At 38.1% G+C, this 18,100-nt stretch overlaps 1 long non-coding RNA gene and 1 pseudogene across 2 annotated transcripts in view; one reads left to right on the top strand and one right to left on the bottom strand.

The window, feature by feature from the left end:
• Nucleotides 1-18,100, top strand: part of LOC126953760 (uncharacterized) — a 139,958-nt gene that overhangs the window by 29,792 nt on the left and 92,066 nt on the right. The window contains exons 3-4 of the long non-coding RNA XR_007725351.1: nucleotides 6,130-6,337; nucleotides 11,306-11,380. This is a non-coding gene — a long non-coding RNA (uncharacterized LOC126953760). The remainder of the gene's footprint in view (nucleotides 1-6,129; nucleotides 6,338-11,305; nucleotides 11,381-18,100) is intronic.
• Nucleotides 722-1,377, bottom strand: LOC126953757 (DNA-directed RNA polymerases I and III subunit RPAC2-like; annotated as a pseudogene). The gene has a single exon (XR_007725350.1). The product of XR_007725350.1 is annotated as a DNA-directed RNA polymerases I and III subunit RPAC2-like (transcript).

Genomic DNA, 18,100 nt, shown 5'->3' on the forward strand with positions numbered 1-18,100 from the left:
CCATGTGATTCCTTCTTCCATGTTACAATGCAGCAAAAGGCCCTCAGCAGATATTGACACCATGCTCTGAGACTTCCCAGCCTCCAGAGTCAGGAGCTAAATAAACTTTCATGTTTTTTACATTACCCAACTTGTGGTAGTCCGCTATAATAAGAGAAAATGGACTAAGACAGTAACTTTAATAAGAATCGTGGGGAAAATAATTTGCAGCACTTTAAGAAATTCTGATTGGATAACCATAAATATTAGGAAGGTACTAGGCACATGTTGGGAAAAAACTTAAAGAGAAGGATCAATAAAAGGAAAGGGTGACATCACCTAGATGATGAAGGTACAACAAATTAGAGGCAGGATGTTTTGGTATAAATAACGTGGGCAGTTGATTGTTAGCTGGCTCATTTGTTGTTGTTGTGTTTGGGGGAGCTTAATATGCAAAAGAGTTTCATGATTGGTAAATATGTGAATGTTAGTTATTTTTATTTTGAGAATATGCCAGGAAGAGAGTGATTGCGCAGATGCATCATTAGAGTTTGAGAGCTACTATTCTAGGAAAAGCATAAACCAAATCTCCCTTTTCACCATCACCCAGTCCAATATACTGTAGAAGAATCTGTGACTTCAGCATATATTCAAGGACACAGCTGGACCAGATATTACAAGGTGGCATTTTAGAGTAAGAAATATAAATTGGCCTGGGTTCTGCAAAACTTCTTTAAAAAAAAAATACAAGAGGGAATTTATTAGAAGAATACAGAGGTTCTTGCAGAGATTCCAACAGCTGCAAGGGGTCAACAGCTAGAATCATGCCTTTCTGAAGAACAGAGTATGCTGTAACCACAAACGTCTAATTCTGGGTTCTGCACCATCAGGAAGAGAATATCCTAGAGGACAGTTCTCCTTGTATACTGCATAAGGGACTAGAATGTGGATTCATTTCTGCTTGCTTTTTGATCCTTATAGTCCTTTATGCTGGCCTCAAACTTGTCAAGCACATGTTTGCAGACATTCATGAGTTCATTCAGGCCTCTCTGAAATGGCTCAACAGCTGGAAGGGTACCTCCAGTCTGAATGCGTAAATTAATTTTGCTGTCTGAAGGATGGGTCGTAGTGTAACCACAAAATTCCACTTCTGGGTTCTTCATGATCATGTAATGTAGAGAATTTCCTAGGGTATGGTCTTCCTCGTGCAATACAATGTCACACAGTGTCTATCTGTTCCAGTTGCCTGGACCATTTCCAGGCTGTCTTCCTCTCGCCTTCAGTCATTGAAGTCTTCAATCCAGATATTTTTCTCTCCAGCTCCTGGTCCTCTTCCATCGCTGGGGTGGTTTCCAGACCCTCAGGTGGTGCTGGTGGATCAGGGGCTCTGTCCCATAATGTGAGGTATGGAGGCGAAGCAGGAAGAAAACTTCTTATTTAGGTTTAGCTCTCCATCTTGTCATCAGAGTGGCAAGTTCTTAAGGCCAGACATGCAGTTGTAAACGTAAGAGTTAAGGTGATCTACAAAAGTCACCATGCTTTAGTCTTGGCATAAACTTAAAAGTTGACTGTATACCTATTAGTCATTTCTCTCTTTCTCTTTACTAACAAAACCATGGCATTCTTAGGAAACTGAATAGCTAAATGCTGCTGGGAATCTGGACACATCCATGGACTCAGGGAATTACTCCCACTTGCTAGTCTAAATCAGTCATGGTAATTCCACTTTCCTTGCTAGTAATTGGTTTAGAAATGGCAAGCAACTCAATTATATTAATAAAAAGTGAAAGATAATGCCAGAGGAATTTGAAGCTGATGATGCACTGAAGGTAACCATGGCAATAATAATAAATTAAAAAGCCAGCTCTTAATTAAATTTATTCAACTTTCCAGGCATAACTATTATTTTCCTTAGGCTCACTGTTAGACACACTATGTCTCACAATCACAAATTTATGAGATACACAGAAATCAATGGAACAAAAGCCCTCATGAAGAGACAAAGCAATGAACACATCTAGACTCACAGGTGATCTAGATATTGAAACTATCAGATAGGAGGTTTAAAATACATATGATTAACATGTTAGATGCTTTAATATGGAAAAGGTAGAAACATGCAGTAGCAGATTGGAAATTTTGGTAAAGAGATGGAGCATATGGGAAAGAGTCAAATGAAAATGCTAGAAACAAAACATATGGAGATGAAGAATGCTTTCATCAGTAGCCTTGATACAGCTTAGAAAAGAATTAGTGAATTTGAAGATAGGCCAATATCAATTACTCAAACTGAAATTCAAAGAGAAAAAGAGTGAAAGAAATAAAAAACAGAGCATTCAGGAGTTTGAGATAATATCAAACAGGCTAACATAGGTGTAATTGGAATCTGCAATGAAGAAAAGAGAGAGCATAGGGTATAATAATATATGAAGGCATAATAGTTGAGTTTTTTTCAAGGATAATAGAATATATCAAACCATAGACCCAAGAATATTAACCACATTCAGGATGAATACCCCCCAAAATCATTTAGATACACTATACTCAAACACCTAAAAACCAAGGATAGACAAAAAACTTGAAAACTGGCAGAAATTAAAAAAAAAAAATCTTAGAGAAACGTATTAGAGAAGAAATACATAGAGAAGAATGAAGGTTAGAATTACAGCAGACTTCCTTCAGAAACTCTGCAAGCCAGAGGGTAATGAGTTGATGGCTTCAAAATAATGAAAAACAGAAACAAAAACACCTGCCAACCCCAAACTTTTTATCTACTAAAAATACATTGTCTGGGCCATGATGTCACCACTCCAGCATGGTCAGATCTCGAAACCTTTTCTGACTGCCCCAGTTGATTCTGAGCACTTGGCTTTTCTGAATTTTATAGCTTTCACCTTTTAATAACCTGTTATGTGCCTAATTTTTTCCTGTACTATCTTGCTCTCTAGAAATCACATATCTGGGAGTCTCTAGAAAGTTGATAGTTTTCAGATGGAAAGAGAATTGGGCTGCACCTCCTCTGCCTTGCTTAGTGCTGGATTCATGGTAGAAGGTGACATGTTTAAATCAAACTTCATGGCTGGTTGTTTTGGCCAGGCAACGGTACATTTTATTTTTGTACTTGATAATCTGAGGGGCAAGAGTCTGATAGATGAATGGAAAAATCAAGGATAAAAAGAAGTTCTTTCCCATAACAGATTGTTGCTTTTTATTTTTCTTACAAGTAGAGCTCCTTATTGCTCCCTAACACTCCCCACCCTACTTTTCTCTCTCTGCCTCAAGATTTGCCTTGTTCAGTGAAATCTTCGATAAAGTGAATGGGGATAGATGGGAAGGAACTTCTTTTTACTGAACCCACCCTATAAACATTTATAATCCCATAGCTGCTTTTCTAGGAGAAAGGGGATGAGGAAAACCAGTCATAGAAGGCTTAGTTTAGTTGAGTAGAGTATCCAAGTTTAGGATTGCTTGTGAGAATAAAGTGGTTTCAAGAAAGCAGAGAGGAGACATAGGGTTCTAGTAGTGAGAGAACTTTCACAGAGAAGAGATCATAGGTCTAAGGAGGGGGAATTGAAAGTTTTGTTGACCTGTTAAGTAACATTCTGTGAATCCTGCTGACATTGCTAATACTTTAGAAGTTGGATTTATTAGGAGGGGAGAGAAGAGGGTAATATTGCAAAATGCTGATGTTGGCCTCAAACAGGGTGCTGGATAAGATCAGTAGTAACTACAGGAAGTCTAGCCCTCATGGATTAATTAAGTAACATTGACATGGTGAAAAGAACAGCTGCGTTTCCGAGTCTTGCCAAGATCTGCTTGGACATCGTAGAAAAACAACACTTTAAAAATCATTTAATTTTTAAAGTGGCCAGGTGGAAACCTTATTTTAGCTCCCCAGTAGGAATTACATTTTGAGCCTGGAAGGCTATGCATGCCAAGTTTTGCTTATCAAAATAGAACTGTGGACAGACCTGAAATGATTACTTTAGTAGTAAAATCGCCAGCTTTAATACATCAAGATAGTTTTGCAAATACAGATAATTTACATGCTTTAAAAATAAACAAGAAACTGATAATTGTACTGAGAAACCACAGTTGCAATTGTATATTTAAGAAGTCTGCGTTCTTTTAAGAAGTCTCTTCTCTTCAGGTGTGAGTCCTTTATTCACGGCCAGCAAAGACAGTCAATTAGCACAAAGACTTTGATGGCCATTAAATAAATGAGGCTGTAGTTGTGCTCAGTAGGAAAAAATTCAAAGTCCACATCCAGAGGCCTTCCTGCCAAGATGCAGCCAGCCCACCTGGCAGGACCCTGCAGTAGCACACAGAGAAGCCCTTGCCTACACATTGCTACATAACAATTTGAGTCGACAGCTGACTTGGAAGGTATTTTTGAGATTTGTTGGTCCAATGCAAATATACTTGTGACCATAGTTAACTGAGGCTATTCCCAAAGGAGTGTGCAAAAATTGAGGTAAATTTTTTCCAAAGATGGCCACATGAGTTACGTAAGTTTACAAGGTGACTTTGCTATCCTTCATCAAGAGATGGGTTTATTTCCTTTTCCTTAAATCTGACTGGCTTTAGTAACTCATTTTAAATGTCAGAATGTGGTAATCACATTCTGAGATTTTTCAAGCATATACCTTAAGAGGCCTTGTAGCTTTTGTGTTTGCCCTCTCAGAGCCCAGAGCAACTATTTAAAAATCTTACACTACTGCACTGAAGAGGAAGGCTATGTGGAGAAAAGCCATGGATGATGTGAGATTACAAAGAAAGAGAAGCTCAGCCTTGCCATAGCCACTTGACCAACCCAGTGGAGGCCCCAGACATGACTGTGAAGTTATCATGGGTTCTCCAGCCTATATTATGCAAAGCACAGACTTTTCCCCATTACAAAATCATGAGCAAGTAAATGATTTTTATTTTTCAGCCACAGATTTTTAGAGTGGTTTCTTATGCGGCAATAAATAACCAATCTTGAAGTGAGCTAGCATTGTAATAATGGTAACAAAAATGATGCTGATAATCGTAGTTAACATCTATATAGTACCTCATCTGTTTTGGCAGTGTGTTATTTACTCTGCTTAAATTCATAATTTAATCCCCACAATGACCCTTAGAAGTGGGCATTATAACTTACATCTATTTTTACTAATGAGAAACTTGAGGCCTGGAGAGGTTAAAAAGTCACAAAGTGGAGATGACTTTGTATGGTAGAGATGGGATTGTATGAACATTCTTAGATGCTAGGCACTATCCCAGGTTCTTTCTATACATTATCTCTGTTAAGTCTCATGAAAATCTGTGAAATAAGTATTAGTTCCTCAATTTTACAATTAAGTCATTTAAGGCTAGAAATCTGGTGAATGGGAGAGCCAGCTTTTAAGCCCAGTATATCTCACTCTAAACTCCACTCTCCTTTCACCCTACAAATGGAGTCCCCCTCCTAAAATATTCATTTGATTACTCAAAATCGTCTACAGGATATCTTCCTGAAAACCGTTACCAATGTTACATGTGTAACAAGGTAAGGCTATCCACGCTCCCCACTCCTGTGCAATATTGTAATAAAGGTCCTTGCAGTAGGCAAGAAAAAGGAAATAAAATTCATACAGATAAAAAAGATGAAATAAAACTGTCCTTATTCACAGACAATATGACTTCCTCTACAAAAAATCCCAAATAATCCATAAACTAATAAGTGAATTTAGAAAGGCTTCAGTATACAAGGTTACTATTTAAAAACCAGTAATATTTTCATGCATTATCAATAAATATTTAGAAATTAAAATTTAAAAGTCTGGTTGCAATAGAACCAAAACCGTGAAATACTTATGAATAACTTTAACAAAAAACATTCAAGATCGGTATGCAGAAACTAAAAAGCACCCATGAAATAAATCAAAGATTTAAATAAGAGATATGTCATGTTCATAGATTCGAAGACTATTGTTAATTACCAGTTCTTTCCAAACTTATCTATAGATTAATTTAAATTCCAACCAAAGTCCCAGCAGGATTTCTATTTAAAGAAATCAACATAGTGATTCTCCAGGTGATCCCATTTTGTAGCTAGAGTTCCAAACTGCTGCACCAGACTAAATTTCTTGTGGCCTGGGACCTTCTAATTTGTTGCTACATTTCTAGGATTTGGTACCTGGTTGGCATTCAGCATATGTTTAATAGAAACAATAGATGAGTGAAGGAATGCAGAAAAGAGGAAGAGGATCTGGCCAAAACAGGATCTGAACATGTTGAATTTGAGATGCTGTGATACATCCATGAGATGCCATTATGTCCGGAATTGGTGGGTTCTTGGTCTTGCTGACTTCAAGAATGAAGCTGGGACGTTGTGGTGAGTGTTACAGTTCTTAAAGATGGTATGTCTGGAGTTTGCACCTTCAGATGTTCAGATATGTCTGGAGCTTCTTCCTTCTGTTGGGTTCGTGGTCTCACTGACAGGAGTGAAGCTGCAGACCTTCACAGTGAGTGTTACAGCTCATAAAGGCTGCGTGCACACAAAGACAAAGCAGCAGCAAGATTTATTATAAAGGGCAAAAGAACAACCCTTCCAGAGTGTGGAAGGCAACCCTTGCGGCTGGCTCTGGCAGCCTGCTTTTATTCCCTTATCTGGCCCCACCCACATCCTGCTGATTGGTCCATTTTACAGAGAGCTGATTGGACCGTTTTGACAGGGTGCTGACTGGTGCCTTTACAATCCCTGAGCTAAACACAGAGTGCTGATTGATGCATTTACAATCCTCTAGCTAGACATAAAAGTTCTCCAAGTCCCCACTAGACTCAGGAGCCCAGCTGGCTTCACCTAGTGGATCCTGCATTGGGAAGCAGGTGGAGCTGAGGGCCAGTCCCAAACCGTGTGGCCGCACTCCTCAGCCGTTGGGCGTTTGATGGGACCAGGCACCGCAGCACAGGGGGCGGTGCTTGTTGGGGAGGCTCAGGCATGGTGCACGCCAAGAGTGAGGGCTGCTAGCACATTGTCACCTCTCACCATGTGTAGTGAATGTATAAGGTCCTTTCACTCTAATTCTGGAAAGAACTATGGGCTGGAACATAACTAAACATAACAATGTGATTGCCGATTTAGGCCAGGTTTAGATATAAACATGGCTCCAGAGAAACAAGAGGAAGGGAAAATATAGGGAACAGATTAATGAATAATCCAGTCCCTGAACTCATGGCCTACAATCTTGGTCCAGAAATTGCATCAATTTTACATCATCTTCTTCTCACATCCCTCCAAGTACTGGGGCCCTGCTTACTAACATTCTATTTGTGATGTCCTACCTGCCTGGCTATAAGTCCCTTGACTTTCTGTACCTCAAGGTCCCAGTGGCTACTCCACTCCCAAGATTGTATCTAGCTCCAGTTCCTTGACTTTCTAAGTCATTGGTACTCCATTAGAGTTATTTCTTTTGCAGAGTCATATTATATGACATGATGATTTTAAATGGGAGAAATATTTTTGAGGCCAATAAAGATCTCTACAGTTTTCAAAAATTTCAAAAATATGCCTATATTTTCTTTTTGGTAAAAATTCAGTTAACATTAACTTGGTTTTAGCTTTGCAATCACCGTTGAAACCAGTAACTATGTTTATCTTTGAGAATAAAAAAGTAATAACATTCCACTTATAAATAAGAATATTATCCACTTCAAATGTGTTTGCTATTTTTATCTCATTACAAATATTTATTTATAATCTGAAATAATCACCACTAACTGGCTACAAACAGCTTCCTGTTTGTTTCATTAAAAATAAAAAATTAAATAAAGTATTTTTATATTTAAATTTTACAAGTTTTAATTTTATATCAAAGAACCAGACAAGACATAGCAAACTTATATATAAGTTGATCTGATTAAGGCAGAAAACTTTTCTTAGATAATTTGTCTGACAAATAAATTCTCAAGGAAAACCATTCATTAGCTAGTTGCTGTTTATTTTTGGTGATCATTGCATTTTTAAAAATACATGGCCAAGCACAGTGGCTCATGCCTGTAATCCTAACACTTTGGGAGACAGATCACCCCAGCCCAGGAGTTTGAGATCAGCATGCATGAGCAACATGGAGAAACACTGTCTCTACTAAAAATACAAAAATTAGTCAGGTGTGGTGACGTACATCTGTAGTCCCAACTACTTGGAAGGCTGAGGTGGGAGTATCACCTGAGCCCAGGAGGTGGAAGTTGCAGTGAGCCAAGATCTTGCCACTGCACTCTAGCCTGGGTGACATGCCCTGTCTCAAACAAACAAAAAAACCCCTAGGTTTGTTTAATGTTTGGATGTTTGCCAAATAAATACTTTGGATTTAATAATTTGTTGAGTACTTGCTAAGATAAGCAATAAGCTTGATGCTGAGAATATTCAGATCAACGGTCCATGTTTTTCAGATATAACTATATCTGTCAGGATTCAATCGGAGAAGCAAAATCAATGGTACACATACATGAATACATATCTGTCTATCACTGTGTCTCTCTCTCTCTCTGTGTATATATATATAAAATATGATAAATAATATATTGTAGAGATTCAACCTTATGCAACTGTGGGATTTAAGTCTGTGTGATGCTATTTCCTCTGTACCTGAAGCTGCACCCTGGAGTCTGCAGGGCAGGCATTTGGGAAGGGCAAATGGATGTGAAATGGAGGAAGCAAGGAACTGATGACCTGTAACCAAAAAGGATAAACTGAAACTCTTGTCAATGTCTCCCCTAAAAGCCTCCAATTTTGACGTTAAAGTATCTCTAGGTGAAACCAGACTCTTCATCATAAAGCTTAACATGCCCCTGACCCAGGAGTCCAGGAAGCTGAAGGGCAACCCAGCAGGGACTGTAGGTGCTCTGGAGGCTGGCCTAGCTGCTGCTCCACACCATCCAGGCCGGCTGGCAGACGAACAACACTGTGAGTGAGAGGCAGCAGTGCCTCACGTTCTTCCCTGAGCTTCCAGGTATAAAAAGGGAAGATGGTGCTACATCACTTCCACCTTCCAAATCTTGCCTAAACTTCTTGTGGCCCAAACTAAGGGGAAACTATGCTGGGAAGGGGATTCTGGGAAATGTGGTTCCAGTCTAGCTAAATTGATGCAATACAATACAGATCTGCCACACATCTTGGTCTCTTCCTTAGTCAAAGGTAGTGAGAGCCACCTCTAAAGGAGTTACAAAGAATATATTCATTTTACCGATGAGGAAGGATACTGAAACGCTAACAAGTCAAGTGATAGCCCCAGGTAATAAAGAGAGGGTGGAGCTAAGACCAAACCATACATGTACTGATTCCTAGACCTGACCTCTTGCAACCCTCCTGCTGCCTGTAGAGAAGGGTACAACTCTCAAAGGTGACATTGCTCCCTTGTGATATTCATGCAGATTTGATGCATTATTTTTCCAGTCTTACCTAGATGAAATTCATATTGAAATGATTGGGATGTTTGTCCCAATAAATTTGGGGGGACTAGGTTGTATTCAATAATAATACCTACAAAATTCTAAAATAATCCATTTAAATGTTAAAATAATTTTGCTTTCCTTGATTTATATTTTCACTTTGATTTTCTTCTCTGATAATGGCAAGGAGCACTATTTCAGAAATGGTGTGTGTTAACTGAGTGGACTGCTATCTGTGTTTTGGTCCCCTTACTCATTCTAGCATTGCTGGATAATGAGGTCTTACTGCAGAAGGTCCAGGTCTTGAGTTTCTTTATGGATTAGATTGTGGGCAGAGGGAAGAAAGGAGGGGGTAAGAGTAGTGGGTGTATTTAACATCTTAATCCTCAGGAATTGAGAGTTAAAACTACACAGATAGCCTAATAAGAATTTATTTTCATGTAGAAAAAGGGTAACATCCAGACCATAAATTCCTGTAGGCAGGAGTTAAATTTAATTCAGTATCAGTCAATCTTCTGTGGAAGGTTAAATAAAAACCATTTAGCTTCTCTGTATCTATGCTTCCTTTTATATAAAATGAAACTATTTTTATCCACTACCTTCTACACACGCAAACTAAAAGTTAATAAGAGTTAGTAATGTAACAGTTTGGCTGACACAACAAGCCACTGCTTTGTAAATGCAGTCTTATATTTAACCTGGACTTCCAATCAAGATTGCTGATTCTGATAAGTCCTCAGTGTTGAAAATCAGCTGCAATCTCATCTACAGCAATCTCACTGCAACCACTTAAAATCACTTTTTCTTTTCAACTTTATAATCAATAACTCATGAAAAAAGCAGCAAGTTAAAGTATACTATTTTTCAAGTTTTAAAAATTGCATTAGCATTTGGATTGTTATGTGTCTAATTCATTGTACTTGACTACAGCTTTGTAGAAAAATTATAGCACAGTGTCTAAAACACGGGACATTTTATAAATATTAGCTTCCTTTCCTCTTCATTAATCTGAAAAGTATTTCTGTACAATAAAATTTTTCAATAAAACCTTCATTTATCCCAGTTACAATCATATATTTTCTTTTGGGTTAGAAGTATCATATTGTCAAAACTAAACTTTGTCTTTATTTCATACTTAAAGAATTATCAACATTTATTTATTTATATTTTTGCTAAGATAAATTTGAAGAACTGATATATTTAGTGCTGACGGAGAGAAATTGAGAAATAGAAATAACTTATTGGCCCTGTGCTCTTTTAACTGTATTTTCAAAGAGCTGGACTTTCCTATTCCAATGTCACTGAAAATTTGGAGACTTTTGTTCTGGGTCAAACTTCTCTGGGATAAAGTGTGTATTCTTGCTGTTTTTCTAGTTTGTCTGATACACCTGGCTCTGAGTGTCAAGGGTACAGAAGTCTCATTAAAGTTACTAAAAATGTGCTTGCATACTCCTTCTCAATATGCAGATGCCAGCTCAGACACTTCACTAGCTACCTAAGGACCCATTCTACTGTCTGGAGAAATAACCCAATTATTCCACACATTTGCTTCTCATCTGGACAACAAAATATTCTTCCTCAAAAAAGGAAGAAAAAAGGGACAGAGCATCAGTAGTCTGGATATATGGGAAGGGGAGAGCTTGTAATAGTAAAATAAATAGAAAGTCGAGGTCAGAGTTTGACAATGATAAGTTAATTCTTAGATGTGTTGGTGATGTGGTTTGGCTCTGTGTCCCCACTCAAATGCCGTCTCAAATTGTAATGCCCAAGTCTTGAGGTAGGGACCTTGTGGGAGGCGATTGGATCATGGGGATGGTTTCCCCCATGCTGCTCTCATGATAGTGAGTTCTCATGAAATCTGATGGTTTAAAAGTGTTTGAAAGTTCCTCCTCATTCTCTTTCTCTTCTGCAGCCATGTAAGATGTGCCTTCCTTCACCTTCTGCTATGATTATAAGTTTTCTGACGCCTCCCCAGCCGTGCAGAAATGTGAGTCAATTACGCCTTCTTTTCTTTATACATTACCCAGTCTCAGGTAGTTCTTTATAGCAGTGTGAAAATTGACTAATACAGTTGGTCTCTAGCCTGATGATCAATTAGTAGTGGAAAGGCATTATAAATCAAATAATTATGTCATCTTTTTCTTCATAAAACTTACTGGCCAGGTGCGGTGGCTCACGCTTGCAATCTCAGCACTTTGGGAGGCTGAGGTGGGTGGATAACCTGAGGTTAGGAGTTTGAGACCAGTCTGGCCAACATGGAGAAACCCTGTCTTTACTAAAAATACAAAAAATTAGCTGGTCATGGTGGCAGGCATCTGTAATCCTAGCTACTTGGGAGGCTGAGGCAGGAGAATTGCTTGAACCTGGGAGGCAGAGGTTGCAGTGAGCCGAGATTGTGCCACTGCACTACAGCCTGGCTGACAGTGTAAGACTCTGTCTCAGAAAGGAAGAAGAAAGAAGAAAGAAGAAGGAGAAGGAGAAGGAGAAGAAAGAAGATGAAGAAGAAGGAGGAGGAGGAGGAGATGAAGAAAAGAAGAAAAAACTCCCATATCCATTAGAAATGGCAGAGCTATGGAAGGTCTCAGGAAGCAAAAAAAAAAAAAAAAAAAAAAAAAAAGATTAAGAATATGGTGAAAGCAAGAGGGGGCTGGCCAGGCAGAGGAAAGGCTTGTTTTACAGATAACAGTATATTTGAGCTGGGAGGCATAATTTGAACTTTGAGAAGTGCTTTAAAGGAAACGACAAATGTAAAGCAGTGTGCAAGGATGTCAGAGGTAAAATGAAATGACTTCCTAGTTTTACCTCATAGTTGGAAAAAAGAAAATTTGGAAGAGGCCTTTGGACAGAGAAAAATAAGTTAGCATGGCAAATAGGGATCTCTTAGTTGCCTTCCACCTCTAGGTCTCTTCTCCAGTTCAACCAAACATTAGGTCTAACTCCAACATTCAAAACTACTGTGTTATTTGGTTTCTTTTTCTGTCACTTAATCACCTCTTCCCATTCTTTTTATAAACACCATGAGGTCAGGGCTTTTCTCTCTTATTCTCAGCAACATCCCTGGTGTCTGGCAGAGTGACACACATGAGACACTTCACACCTATCTACAGAGACAGGAGGTGGAGCAAGTTGGCTGAATAGGAGCCTCTAATGATTGTCTCCTTCACAGGAACACCAAATTTAATAACTATCCACACAAAAAAACTACCTTCACAAGAACCAAAATATCAGGTGAGTGATTACAGTACTTGGTTTTTACATCACATTAAGGAAAGAGGAACTAAGGTGGGTAGGAAAGAGTCTTGAGTAACCTTTACCACCCCTCCCCCCAGGACACAGCAGCAGCCATGTGGCACAGAGAGAAAATCTGTTTGCTTGCTGGAGGGATAGTGCAGTGATTGTGAGACGTCACATTGGAACTCAGTGCTGCCCTGTCACAGTAGAAAGCAATAGGGGGCAGAACTCAGCAGGCACCCACACAGGAAACATTTAGACCACCCTTAGCCAGAAGCAGATTGCTCATCCCAGTGGTCAGAACCTGAATTCTGGCAAACCCTGCCATTGTGGCTAAAGTTCTCTGGGGTCCTAAATAAACTTGAAAGGCAATCTATGCTATAAGAACTGCAATCCCTGGGAAAGTCCTGGTGCTGTGCTGGGCTTGAAACCAGTGAACTTGGAGTACATGAGACCTAGTGAGACACCAGCTGGGTTGGCAAAGGGAGTCCTTGCACCACTCCTCCTCCAACCCAGGCAGTAGAGCTGACAACTCTGGGAGGAGAGGAAAGAGTAAGAGGACTTTGCCTTGCAACAAAGATACCAGCTCAACCGTAGTTAGAATATAGCATCAGAGTCCAGAGGCCCCGATTCAAGGCCCTAGCTCCCAGACAACATTTCTATACAAACTACAAATGTTGGGCCAGAAGGGAGCCTACTGCCTTGAAGGAAAGGACCCAGTCCTGGAAGGATTAATCACCTGCCAACTCAAGATTCCTTGGGCCCTGAACAACCGGAAGTAGCCAGGCGGTACTTGCTGCAGACCTTGGGTGAGACTCTGAGCCATGCTGGCTTCAGGTGTAACCCAGCATATTCCCAGACATGGTGGCCATGCAGAAAGACTCTTTCTGTTTGAGAAAAGAAGAAGGAAGAGTAAAGAGGCCTTTGTCTTTCAGCTAGGGTACCACTTCAGCCACAGTCAAGTAGAGCATTAAGTAGGCTTCTTGGGTCTCATTTCTAGGTCTTGACTCCAGAAAACATTTCTGGATCTACTCTGGGTCAGAGGGGAGCTCACTTCCCTAAAGGAAGAGGCTCAGGATTAGCAGAATTCACCACAAACTGACTCAAGAGCCCTTGCGCTTGAGTAGACATGGGCAGTAGCCAAGCAGTGTTTGCCATGGGCTTGGTTTAGCCATGAACATGTGGAGAGACTCCTCTGCTTGAAGTAATGGGAGGGAAGAATGGGAAGGACTTTGTCTTGTGGCTTGGGTACCAGCTCAGACCCAGTAGAACAAAGCACTAAGTAGATTCCTAACATTTCTGACTGCAACCCTGGCATATGAATAGCATCTCTGGACATATGCAGGGCCAGGGTGAACTCATTGCCATAGATGGAAGGACACAAGCCTGACTGGATTCACCACCTGCTACTTGTAGAGCCCTAGGGCCTTGATTGAATATAGGTAGTAGCCAGGTAGTAGCCAAAATGGACACTAGGAAAGACCCAGCACTGTGCTGGCTTCAGTTCTGACCCAGAACAGTCCCAGTAGTGGTGACCAAGGGGTGCTTGTGTCACCCCTCACCCACCTCCAGGAAGCTTACCACAGAGAAAGAGACTCCATTTGTTTGTGAGAAATTAAGGGAAGAGAATAAGAATGTCTTTCTGGTAAACCATATAATACTTCTGGATCTTACCCAAGGCCACAAATGCAGTACCTCTACAAGTCTGCAAAAACTATAGCATTACTGGGCTTGGGGTACCTTCTAATGCTGATATGGCTGCAGTGACCAAGCACAGATCACAACACCCAAGTCCTTTCAAATACCCAGAAAGCCTTCCCAAGAAGGACAGATACAAAGAAGCCCAGACTGTGAAAACTACAATAAATACCTAACTCTTCAATGCCCAGACACTGATGAACATCCACAAGCATCAGGACCACCCAGAAAAACATGACTAAGTGAGATTAAATAATAAATCAGTGGCTAATCCCAGAGAGACAGAGATGTGTGACATTTCAAGCTGAAAGTTCAAAATAGCTGTTTTAAGGAAATTCAAATAAATTCAAGATAACATAGAGATGGAATTCAGAATTCTATCAGATATATTTATCAAAGAGATTGAAATAATTTAAAAATTATCAAGCAGAAATTTCATAGCTGATAAATTCAACTGACATATTGAAGAATGCATCTGCATCTCTTAACAGCAGAATTGATCAAGCAGAAGAAAGAATTAGTGAACTTGAATAAAGACTATATGAAAATGTATAGAGGAAGTTAAAAAAGAACAAAAAGAGTAATATATGGCAATAAGATACAGAAAATATCCTTAAAAGGGAAAATGTAAACATTATTGATTTTAGAAAGGAATTAGAGATTGAGATAGAAGGTTTATTCAAACGGATACTAACAGAGAACCTCCCAAACCTAGAAAAAGATATAAATATTCAAGTTCAAGGTTATAGAACACCAAACAGATTTAATCCATATAAGTCTACCTCTCAACATTTAATAATCAAACTCCCAAATTTCAAGGATGAGGAAAGGCTCCTAAAAGCAGCAAGAGGAAAAAAAGGTAACATATGCTGTTATAAAAGATAAGATATATTGGAGCTCCATTATATGTTTTATAATCTCCCTCTGGAGGGAGTGGCAAATATCCACAAGCATCACAACCATCTAGGAAAACATAACCAAATGAACTAAATAATGCATCAGCAATCAATCCCAGAAAGGCAGAGACATGTGACCTTTATGACATAATATGTATTTAAGTGCTAAAGGAAAAAAATTCCTGGAATAGTATATCCCACAAAAATATGCTTCAAACATAAAGGATAAATATTTTCTCAGAGAAGCAAAATTTGAGGGATTTTGTCAACACCAGAACTCTCATACAAGAAATGTGAAGGGGAGTTTTTTATTCTGAAAGGAAAGAATGTTAATGAGTAATAAGAACTCATCTGAAGGTACAAAACTCTCTGGTAATAGAAAGTACACAGAAAAACAGAATGGTATATAACATTGTAATTGTGATGTGTAAACTACTCATATCTAGAGCAGAAAGACTAAAAGATGAACCTATCAAAAATAGTATCTCAAACAACCTTTCAGGACATAAATGGTACAAGAAGATATAAACAGAAACAACACAAAGTTAAAAAGCAGAGAGATGAAATTTATTAGTTTTCTCTTTGCTTGTTTGATTGGTTGTTTATGCAATCAGCATTAAGTTGTCAACTGTGTAAAATAGTGGGTTATAATGTATTATTTGCAAGCGTCATGATAACCTCAAATCTAAAAGCATACAATAAGTAGACATAAAAAGTTTTAAAAATCAAGAAATTAAGACACACCATCTGAGAAATTCATCTATATTAAAAGAAAGACAGAAAGAAATAAGATAAAGAAGAGAAAAGCACACACAAACACACACAAAACAAAAATAACAAAATGGCAGGAATAAGTTCTTATCAATAATAACACTGAAAGTACACAGAATAAACTCTACAATCAAAAAGCATAAACTGGCTGAATGGATGAAAAAACAAGACCCAGTGTCCTGTTGTCTACAAGAAACATACTTTACCTATAAAGACACACATAGACTGAAAATTAAAAGATTTAAAAAAGATATTCCATCCCAATGGAAACCAAAATAGAGCAGGAGTCACTATACTTGTATCAGATAAAGTAGATTCCAGGACCAAAAGTATAAAAAGAGACAATGAAGCTCACTATATGATAAAGGAGTCAATTCTGCTAAAGGATACAGTAACTTTAAATATGTATGCACACAACACTGGACCACCAAGATATATAAAGCAAATATTATTAGAGCTAAACAGAGAGAAAGGCTCTAATACAATAATAGCTGTAAACTTTAATGGCCCACTTTTGGCATTAGACAGATTATTCTGACAGAAATTCAGCAAAGAAACATCAGACTTAATCTGCACTACAGACCAAATTGGCCAAATAGATATTTACAGAACATTTCATTCAACAGCTGAAGAATACATATTTTTTTTCTTCAGCACATGGATCATTGTCAAGGATTAGATAATATATTAGGTCACAAAATAAGGCTTAAAACATTCAAAACCAATTAAAGAATATCAAATATCTTCTCTGAGCAGAGTGGAATATAACTGGAAACCAAGAGAAATTTTGAAAACTATGAAAACACATAAAAATTAAACAATATGTTCCTGAATGATCAGTGGACCAATGGAGAAATTATGAATATTTAAAAATTTCTTGAAGTAAATAAAAATGGAGGCACAGCATAGTAAAAACTGTAGGATACAGTAAAAGCAGTACTAAGAGGAAGGTTTACAGCAACAAGTGCCTTCATCAAACAAGTAGAAAAATGTCAAATGGACAACCTAACAACACATCTCAAAGAACTAGAAAAGCAAGGGCAAACCAAGCCCAAAAAGTTGTAGAAGAAAATAAACAATGAGGATCATAGCAGACATAAATGAAATTGAAACAAAAAATACAAAAGATCAATGAAACAAAAGTTATGTTTGTAACAAGATAAAGAAAATTGACAAATCTTTATCCAGACTAAGAAAAAGAGACAGAATATGCATATAAATAACATCAGATATGAAAAATGAGACATTACACAGAATGCCACAGAAATTCAAGAGATCATTAAGGGCTGCTATGAGAAACTACATGCCAATAAATTGGAAAACTTTGAAGAAATGGATATATTTATAGACAAATATATGTATCAAGATTGAACCATGAAGAAATCCAAAACCTGAACAGACTAATAATAAGCAATGAGATCAAAACTGTCAATAAAAACATTTTTTATCAAAGAAAAGCCCAGGATCTGAAGGCTTCACTGCTGAATATACCAAACATTTAACAAAGAATTAATACCAACCGTGTTCAAACTATTCTTAAAAATAGAGAAAGAGAAAATACTTGCAAACTCATACTATGAGGCCAATATTACCCTGACAGCAACACCAGACAAAGACATCAAAAAAGGAAATGACAGCTAATATATCTGATAAAAATTGATGTAAAAATCTTCAACAAAATACTAACAATCCAAGTTCAACAAAACTATAAAGATATTCATTATGACCAAATGGAATTTATGCCAAGAATGCAAGGATGGTTCAACATATGCAAATCAATCAATGTGATACATCATATCAACAGAATGAAGAAGAAAAGCCATATTATCATTTCAATTAATGCTCAAAAAGCATTTGATAAAATTCAGCATCTTTTCATGATAAAAAACCCTCATAAAACTGGGTATAGAATAAACAGACTTAAAACAATAAAAGCCACACATGACAGACCCACAGCTAGTATCTTTCTAAATGGGAAAAATGTAAAGCCTTTCTTCTCAGATCTGGAACAAGACAAGGATGCCCACTTTTCCCATTGTTATTCAACATAGTACTGGAAATTGTAGCCAGAGGAATCAAAGAATAGAAAAAAACATAAAGGACATCCAAAT

This window comes from Macaca thibetana, chromosome 4 (assembly GCF_024542745.1).
Source record: "Macaca thibetana thibetana isolate TM-01 chromosome 4, ASM2454274v1, whole genome shotgun sequence".
NCBI lineage: Eukaryota > Metazoa > Chordata > Mammalia > Primates > Cercopithecidae > Macaca > Macaca thibetana.